The sequence below is a fragment of the Salmo trutta genome, chromosome 6 (genome assembly GCF_901001165.1).
Source record: "Salmo trutta chromosome 6, fSalTru1.1, whole genome shotgun sequence".
In the NCBI taxonomy this organism is placed as follows: domain Eukaryota; kingdom Metazoa; phylum Chordata; class Actinopteri; order Salmoniformes; family Salmonidae; genus Salmo; species Salmo trutta.
In genome coordinates, this window is record NC_042962.1 from 6,129,339 (window position 1) to 6,138,675 (window position 9,337).

General features: G+C 45.1%; 1 protein-coding gene across 2 annotated transcripts in view; it reads right to left on the reverse strand.

Annotated features, from left to right (window-relative positions):
• Positions 1-8,989, reverse strand: part of LOC115195343 (transmembrane protein 56-B) — a 28,241-nt gene extending 19,252 nt beyond the window's left edge. For both annotated transcript variants that reach the window (XR_003878674.1, XM_029755120.1), the window contains exon 1: positions 8,711-8,989. The gene's annotated coding sequence lies outside the window, so the exon portion shown is untranslated. The remainder of the gene's footprint in view (positions 1-8,710) is intronic.
• Positions 8,990-9,337: the final 348 nt, after the last annotated feature.

Genomic DNA, 9,337 nt, shown 5'->3' on the forward strand with positions numbered 1-9,337 from the left:
TAAATGATTAAATTTCTTTATTGCTCTTTATTTTGCCTATTTCTCTTTTCTGTCTGGATATTACATAGATGGTGGACAATCTATTCCTAGTATTGACTAAATGTCTGTCTCTGTCACGGTTGTCGTCGGTGAAGGAGGACCAAAACGCAGCGGGTATGTGCAGGCTCATCTTGACTTTTATTAAGTATCAAAATGAACACCAAAATAACAAACCGAAATACGATCGACAAAAAAACAGTCTGGTAAGGCACAAGGCTAAACACAGAACAATCACCCACGAATAACAAACACACCCTACTATATGGGACTCTCAATCAAAGGCAGATAGACAACACCTGCCTTCAACTGAGAGTCCCAACCCCAATTAACCAAACATAGAAACACACTCACCAGACTACACATAGAAATACATAAACATAGACCATCAACCAAAAACCCGGAAATACTAAATCAAACACCCTTTAACCAAACACACCACCCTGAACCACATAAAACAAATACCCTCTGCCACGTCCTGACCAAACTACAATACTAATTAACCCTTATACTGGCCAGGACGTGACAGTCTCTTACCAACTGAATACCGTTGTAAATAGAGTTTGGCCGTTTGAAATTATGTATATTATGAAATAAAATCAGCATGTTTTTTTCAATTATCTTGTTGACTGCTGACCAACCAAGAACATTGTGTGTGTGACTACAACAGAAGAACCATATCTCCACCATAAAACAATCCTTGCTGCTTTGTTCTGTGCATTCTGCAGCCTCCTAATGTCACTTGCTGTTGCATTTTCCCAGACCACAGAACAGTAGTCCACCTGACTCTCAATGAATGCTTGTGTTATTTGCTTAAGAATCTTTCCCGGTAAATATTTATCTATCCTTCTGATCATGCATGCAGTTGTACATTGTAGATGATTTATTTGAGACGACCATGATAAGCAGCTGTCTAGCTGCACTCCTAGTAGTTTGGTTTCTGCCACTTCCTCAATTTGTATTTCCCCCCATACTTAATTGTATCCCATGATGTGTTGGACTTTTCCTGGTGGAACAGACCAACCTAACCTTGGTTTTCTTGGTGTTTAAAATAAGTTTGTTCCGGCAAACCCACTTCCTAATATTTTCCAAATCTCCTTCTGGAGCTTGCTGTACCTGTTGAACTGATTGTCTTGCTGTATAAATTGTAGTGTCATCTGCAAATATGGTAGTTTGCGTTTCAGATAAGGCATAAGGAAGGTCGTTGGTATATATTAAGTAAAGAAGTGGCCCAAGGCAGAGAGGGTGGAGGGGAGAGAGAGGGAGAGAGGGAGAGAGGGAGAGAGAGAGGGAGGGCAGGGGAGAGAGAGGGAGGGAGGGCAGGGGAGAGAGAGGGAGGGAGGGCAGGGGAGAGAGAGGGAGGGCAGGGGAGAGAGAGGGAGGGCAGGGGAGAGAGAGAGAGAGAGAGAGAAAGAATGAGGATATGAGCTGAATGAAAGGTCAGATAGATTCAACTAAATACATTTAAGTTACATTGAGACAATAACATGTAGTTAAAAAAACTACTGTGGATAATTATAGGTAGACAGGCAGTATACTGGGGTTAGGTACAGGAACTGCCTACGTAGACACCAGACAGGCAGTATACTGGGGTTAGGTACAGGAACTGCCTACGTAGACACCAGACAGGCAGTATACTGGGGTTAGGGTCAGGAACTGCCTACGTAGACACCAGACAGGCAGTATACTGGGGTTAGGTACAGGAACTGCCTACGTAGACACCAGACAGGCAGTATACTGGGGTTAGGGTCAGGAACTGCCTACGTAGACACCAGACAGGCAGTATACTGGGGTTAGGGTCAGGAACTGCCTACGTAGACACCAGACAGGCAGTATTCTGGGGTTAGGGTCAGGAACTGCCTACGTAGACACCAGACAGGCAGTATACTGGGGTTAGGGTCAGGAACTGCCTACGTAGACACCAGACAGGCAGTATACTGGGGTTAGGTACAGGAACTGCCTACGTAGACACCAGACAGGCAGTATACTGGGGTTAGGGTCAGGAACTGCCTACGTAGACACCAGACAGGCAGTATACTGGGGTTAGGGTCAGGAACTGCCTACGTAGACACCAGACAGGCAGTATACTGGGGTTAGGGTCAGGAACTGCCTACGTAGACACCAGACAGGCAGTATACTGGGGTTAGGTACAGGAACTGCCTACGTAGACACCAGACAGGCAGTATACTGGGGTTAGGGTCAGGAACTGCCTACGTAGACACCAGACAGGCAGTATACTGGGGTTAGGTACAGGAACTGCCTACGTAGACACCAGACAGGCAGTATACTGGGGTTAGGTACAGGAACTGCCTACGTAGACACCAGACAGGCAGTATACTGGGGTTAGGTACAGGAACTGCCTACGTAGACACCAGACAGGCAGTATACTGGGGTTAGGTACAGGAACTGCCTACGTAGACACCAGACAGGCAGTATACTGGGGTTAGGTTGTGAACGTGTGTCAGTCAGTGAAAACTCAACCAAGTCAGTGAATGTTTGGCTTGGCTGAACTAGGGGAGTGGAGAAACTAGGTGCTTTAGGCTGAACTAGGGGAGTGGAGAAGCTAGGTGCTTTAGGCTGAACTAGGGGTGTGGAGAAGCTAGGTGCTTTAGGCTGAACTAGGGGAGTGGAGAAACTAGGTGCTTTAGGCTGAACTAGGGGAGTGGAGAAACTAGGTGCTTTAGGCTGAACTAGGGGAGTGGAGAAGCTAGGTGCTTTAGGCTGAACTAGGGGAGTGGAGAAGCTAGGTGCTTTAGGCTGAACTAGGGGAGTGGAGAAACTAGGTGCTTTATGCTGAGGTGCCAACAGCGGGTCACAATTCACCCTGTAATTATTTCATTTGTTAAGCACTTTGAAAGGCATCTATTAATGAAGTTTGATGGATTGAAAGAGGCACACTGACACAAACAGAGGAAGCGCTGTGGATAATAAAGTGTTTGTGGCAATGCTGATAGTATTGCCAGGGACAGGGTGCAGGCAAATAATCAACAAAAGAGTTCACCTAGAACATGGCGCCAAGGTATTACGCCAGAGACGCTGGAGTAGATCATTGCTGATCTGCACAATGTGTTAGGCTATAAACACAGGGTAGGCTAAATATTAAAAGGCCTGTACAGATATGGTGGGCATGTCATAGGCTGGACTTTAGGGTAGTCGGCTATCGTTTGTTCTTCTGTAGTTCTTGTCACTTGGCCCCTCCCCATGCTCTGGGTGATGGTGGCTTCGTCAGGTAGATTTGTCATGATGATACTATGATATGCAATGTCATTTGATGGTCTTAAAGTGACAGTACATGATTTCAAGTCCTAGGTATGTATTATTGCCTGAGTAGAGCAGAAGACACCATCTGGGTATGTATTGTTGCGATACTTGCTTGAAGAAAGAAGATTGCCAGTTGTTTTTTAACCTGTAACTGAAATAAGTTTATTGTAATACAATTGTATATTTTTGATAGTTTTGCCTGGTCCATTGTATTGCTCATGATTCAATAGGTGGCCTGTCACCACCTGTCTTGTACTGGTTGAGCTGGTCCCCGTCACCACCTGTCTTGTACTGGTTGAGATGGTCCATGTCACCACCTGTCTTGTACTGGTTGAGATGGTCCATGTCACCACCTGTCTTGTACTGGTTGAGCTGGTCCCCGTCACCACCTGTCTTGTACTGGTTGAGATGGTCCATGTCACCACCTGTCTTGTACTGGTTGAGCTGGTCCCCGTCACCACCTGTCTTGTACTGGTTGAGATGGTCCCCGTCACCACCTGTCTTGTACTGGTTGAGATGGTCCATGTCACCACCTGTCTTGTACTGGTTGAGATGGTCCATGTCACCACCTGTCTTGTACTGGTTGAGATGGTCTGGTTGAGATGGTCCCCGTCACCACCTGTCTTGTACTGGTTGAGATGGTCCATGTCACCACCTGTCTTGTACTGGTTGAGATGGTCCATGTCACCACCTGTCTTGTACTGGTTGAGATGGTCCATGTCACCACCTGTCTTGTACTGGTTGAGCTGGTCCCCGTCACCACCTGTCTTGTACTGGTTGAGATGGTCCCCGTCACCACCTGTCTTGTACTGGTTGAGATGGTCCCCGTCACCACCTGTCTTGTACTGGTTGAAATGGTTCCCCTCATTAAACAGCAACTGGCATAGCCTGATAGTTGAGCTCTTTTAGGTAACCCTAGTTGGCAGGTGTAACTGGGGCATACGTTTAATTCCATCTGCCCATATAGGCCCTATGCATCAAACAAAACTCTTGGTTTCCATTGAGCTTGTGACGATGTCAGCAGACTAGAAGGCAAACTGTAGCACACAACAGTGATCCCTGGAGTTCTACAGGAAGTATCCATAGAGATAGGCTCCTTCTGCTGCAGAATCTTCCTTTCTGAACTGTGCAGCGTAGAAGGCGCTGATCCGTACAGATAGGCCTTTGGCTCCAACAAGAGCCAGCTCAGCAGACACCACTTACACAGTGCAGTCTCTATGCAGAGGAGAACCCGAACAGCTGGAGATTATCGTGGTTGCTACTGCGATTGGACACCCTAGAACAGCAATTCCTGATGCTACTGCGATTGGACACCCTAGAACATCAATTCCTGATGCTGCTGCGATTGGACACCCTAGAACATCAATTCCTGATGTTGCTGCGATTGGATACCCTAGAACATCAATTCCTGATGGTACTGCCATTGGACACCCTAGAACATCAATTCCTGATGCTACTGCGATTGGACACCCTAGAACATCAATTCCTGATGCGGCTGCGATTGGACATCCTAGAACATCAATTCCTGATGCTGCTGCGATTGGACACCCTAGAACATCAATTCCTGATGCTACTGCCATTGGACACCCTAGAACATCAATTCCTGATGCTACTGCGATTGGACACCCTAGAACATCAATTCCTGATACTACTGCGATTGGACACCCTAGAACATCAATTCCTGACTTCCTACTGTACTATGTTGCCACATGAATTCCGCCAGTAACCATTCCCGCAGTAAAATGCAGCTAGTAAGCATGTTAGTTCTGCTTTCCAAATATGTTTCTGTCACTTCAGGTAACAACATTTACACTCGTGTATTATTACTGCCTGTACCAGTCGATAGGCTACTCGGCTTTTACACTGCGAATCCCCCCTGTGCAAGGGACTATTATTGTGTACTGCAGGTTCAGCCCCCAGCCTCAGCTGTAAAGCCTTTATCCAGCAGCAGCAGCAGTGTTAGGGCTATGGCCCAGGAGAGAGCCTGTCTCAGCCACAGCACTGATGTGTGGCAATAAAACAGACAGATCCTGCCACTCAGAGATACACGCATCAGCATAGCTTCCGCAGCGCAGAAAGCAATGAACGCACGCACGCAATCACAAAGGGCATCTGCTGTAGCTTCTGATGACTCTCCCAGTGAGCTAGTTCAATCACTGTGGTTTACAATCAAAAGGTCCTGAAGGGTGGAGTCATCAAATGAAGTTGTATTTGTCACATGCTTCGTAAACACCAGGTGTAAACTAACAGGTGAAAGGCTAACTTCCCAACAACGCAGAGAAAGAAAATAGAGAAATAATATAAAGGTAATAACACAAAATAATAAAAGTCATAATAAATACAAAATGAGTAACGATAACTTGGCTATAAACACGGGGTACCAGTACTGAGTCGATGTGCAGGGGTACGAGATAATTGAGGTAGATATGCAAATATAACTAGGAATAAAGTAACTAGGCTACAGGATAGATAATCCATCTCCACAGTGGAGGTGTCATAATACCCATAATACCTAGCGGTCAAATAGGGAAATGGTTCCAATCATTTTCCACCGTTCATTTTTCCCATAGCGAATTTTAGAAACACTTCGAATAAAAGCTGTGTTTCATGTAGGCTTACCCTGGCGTGACGTTTTGATAACCGTGTAAATCTCTCTAGGACAAGATTACTTTTATCAATATATTTGCCTGTATTTACTCCCCCCCAAATGAAACGCTAATTAGCTGCTAATGTGGCTAATCTTAAAGAACTACAAATGCCATGATGATCTGGACTAGACTGCCGAATCGAGGCAAGGACTAACTATTTAGCAGTCTCATGGCTTGGGGGTAGAAGCTGTTCAGGGTCCTGTTGGTTCTACACTTGGTGCATCAGTACCGCTTGCCGTGCAGTAGCAGAGAGAACAGTTTATGACTTGTGGCTGGAGTCTTTGAAAACATGTTGGGTCATCCTGGGAGAGTTAGTATGTGTGTGTGTGTGTGTGTATGTGGTGTGTGTATTTATTTGTTGTTGCTTCTCTGTAATACTACAAGTAACCTAGCAATTTCTTTGGACACTGTGTTAACTAACCTCCAGATGAGCTTCAATGCCATACAACTCTCCTTCCGTGGCCTCCAACTGCTCTTAAATGCAAGTAAAACTAAATGCATGCTCTTCAACCGATCGCTGCCCACACCTGCCCACCCACCCAGCATCACTACTCTGGACGGTTCTGACTTAGAGTATGTGGACAACTACAAATACCTAGGTGTCTGGTTAGACTGTAAACCTTCCAGACTCACATTAAGCATCTCCAATCCAAAATTAAATCTAGAATCGGCTTCCTATATCGCAACAAAGCATCCTTCACTCATGCTGCCAAACATACCCTCGTTAAACTGACTATCCTACCGATCCTTGACTTCAGCGATGTCATCTATAAAATAGCCTCCAACACTCTACTCAACAAATTGGATGCAGTCTATCACAGTGCCATCCATTTTGTCACCAAAGCCCCATATATTACCCACCACTGCGACCTGTACGCTCTCGTTGGCTGGCCCTCGCTTCATATTTGTCGCCAAACCCACTGGCTCCAGGTCATCTATAAGTATTTGCTAGGTAAAGTCCCCCCTTATCTCAGCTCACTTGTCACCATAGCAACACCCACCTGTAGCACGCGCTCCAGCAGGTATATCTCACTGGTCACCCCCAAAGCCAATTCCTCCTTTGGCCGCCTTTCCTTCCAGTTCTCTGCTGCCAATGACTGGAACGAACTGCAAAAATCTCTGAAGCTGGAGATTCCCATCTCCCTCACTAGCTTTAAGCACCAGCTGTCAGAGCAGCTCACAGATCACTGCACCTGTACATAGCTCATCTGTAAACAGCCCATCTATCTACCTACCTCATCCCCATACTGTATTTATTTATTTATTTATCTTGAACCTTTGCACCCCAGTATCTCTACTTGAACATTCATCTTCTGCACATCTACCATTCCAATGTCTAATTGCTATATTGTAATTACTTCGCCACTATGGCCTATTTATTGCCTTACCTCCCTTATCTTACCTCATTTGCACTCACTGTATATAGATTTGTATTTTTTCTACTGTATTATTGACTGTAAAGTCAGTGCAGGCACATGTGCAGTCTGGTCAGCATGTTAGCGCCTGGTTACACAGAAGCTCATTGATGCGTGCGAGCAGTGTGGACGCAATGACTGAATGACATGTATGTGTAAAAAAAAAAAATCATTACAATGCAAGCGTGTGCCCGCATGTTGATTTTGTCCACCCACACCAGACGTGATCAGACCACGCAGATTGAAATATCAAAACTAACTCTTAACCAACTATATTCATTTGGGGACAGGTCAAAAAGCATTAAACACGTATGGCAAAACACAGCTGATTAATCAAATTGCATTCTAAACTGAAGATAATGATTAGGTGATTATTGGAGTCTGTGTTAGCTGGGGCGAAACCGTGACACCAAATCAGACCCGGGAGGACTGGAATTGCCAACCCCTGCTCGAATATCTGTTCAACAATCTGGGCTTTTGCTTGCATGCATCACCCGACCTGGCATTACAGAGAGGATACTGAGAGGCTGAGGACAACATCAGGGCCAGCAAACCAACTGCATCATCTAGCATCCCTATCATCAAATCATCTAGCTCCAGTGGGTTGTTAGAAGCACCAGTCGCTGTCATAAACGGACACACTCCGTTGTGAAGGAAGTCTCCGAGCTGGTTTATTAATCAACATCAAATGTCTTTGTTTTGTTCATTCATCTAATTGTCATGTCTACTTAAATGTTTTTCTCTTTATGGCTTCCGACTGGCGCAGCTGTCTTAAGGCACTGCATCTCAGTGTTAGAGGCGTCACTGCAGAGACCCTGGTTCGAATCCATGCTGTATCACAACCGGCCGTGATTGAGAGTCCCATAGGGCGGCGCAAAATTGGCTTCGTTCGGTGTAGGCCGTCATTGTAAATAAGAATTTGTTCTTAACTGACTTGCCTAGTTAAATAAAGGTTAAATGAAGAAAAAAATATGTAGGCCTATGCTGCAAATGTGTAGCCTACAATATGAAATGAACCAATGAAACAAACCCTGCGCATGTGTGTATATACATATATACAGTATTTGTAATGTAGCATATCAATCGCAGAATCGGTGGGACATAACTTGTAACATTGAAACTATGCAGTTACATCGTGGTAGATGCGTTTACAATCAAAGATAATTCAGTCAATGTATTCCTTTATCATTTTCATTCGGATAATTTCAACCAATTTAAAAAACAACATGCACGGACCAGCCCACGTTGCATTGCACGAACGGCATTCCCTTTACTGTAATTGTAACATAGCGTATGGTTCAAAATCATAAACGAACAGCCTAAGAGACACACATGAACAGTCAGATTTACCTTTCTTCAAGCTTCCATTTAGATCTCTGTTCCGAACTCAACTGGTTTGTGATGGTGCGACGGCATGGCAAATTCTGTCAGATGCCGTGTTATGTTTAGTACTTTTAATATAGCTCTCTCGGAGCATACAAGTCGGATTTTACCGTGCAAACGGGAACCGTGGCTCTAAACTGCATTGCACTGAATGATAAATCCACCCCACATAACGCGCAAATTGACAGCGGTGTGTGATGCAGCGAAACTGACGCTCGTTTATGGAAATGATGGGGACGTTACAGTAGGGCAGGGCACTCTATCATATGGGATCGAAGTACAGCTACATTCTTAAAGAGATAGGCTTATTCACATACACCCCCTCCCTCCCAACACACACACACGCGTTAAATGAAATATATGTGAATTTGCTAATATCAATTTGTCTCCCTGATCAACAGTGACAATATTTGGTGTTGCTGAAAAGACCATGGTTAGAACCCTGTCAGTCACATTGGTCCTGTGACTCAGATGGTGTTAAAGGGGGGTGACGTATGGCCTACCAGGTGGTTTAGACTGGAGGGGTGGGAAATTACAGTCCTCGGGGGCCTGATTGGTGACACAGTTTTGGGCTGACCCACGCTCAAGCAATAA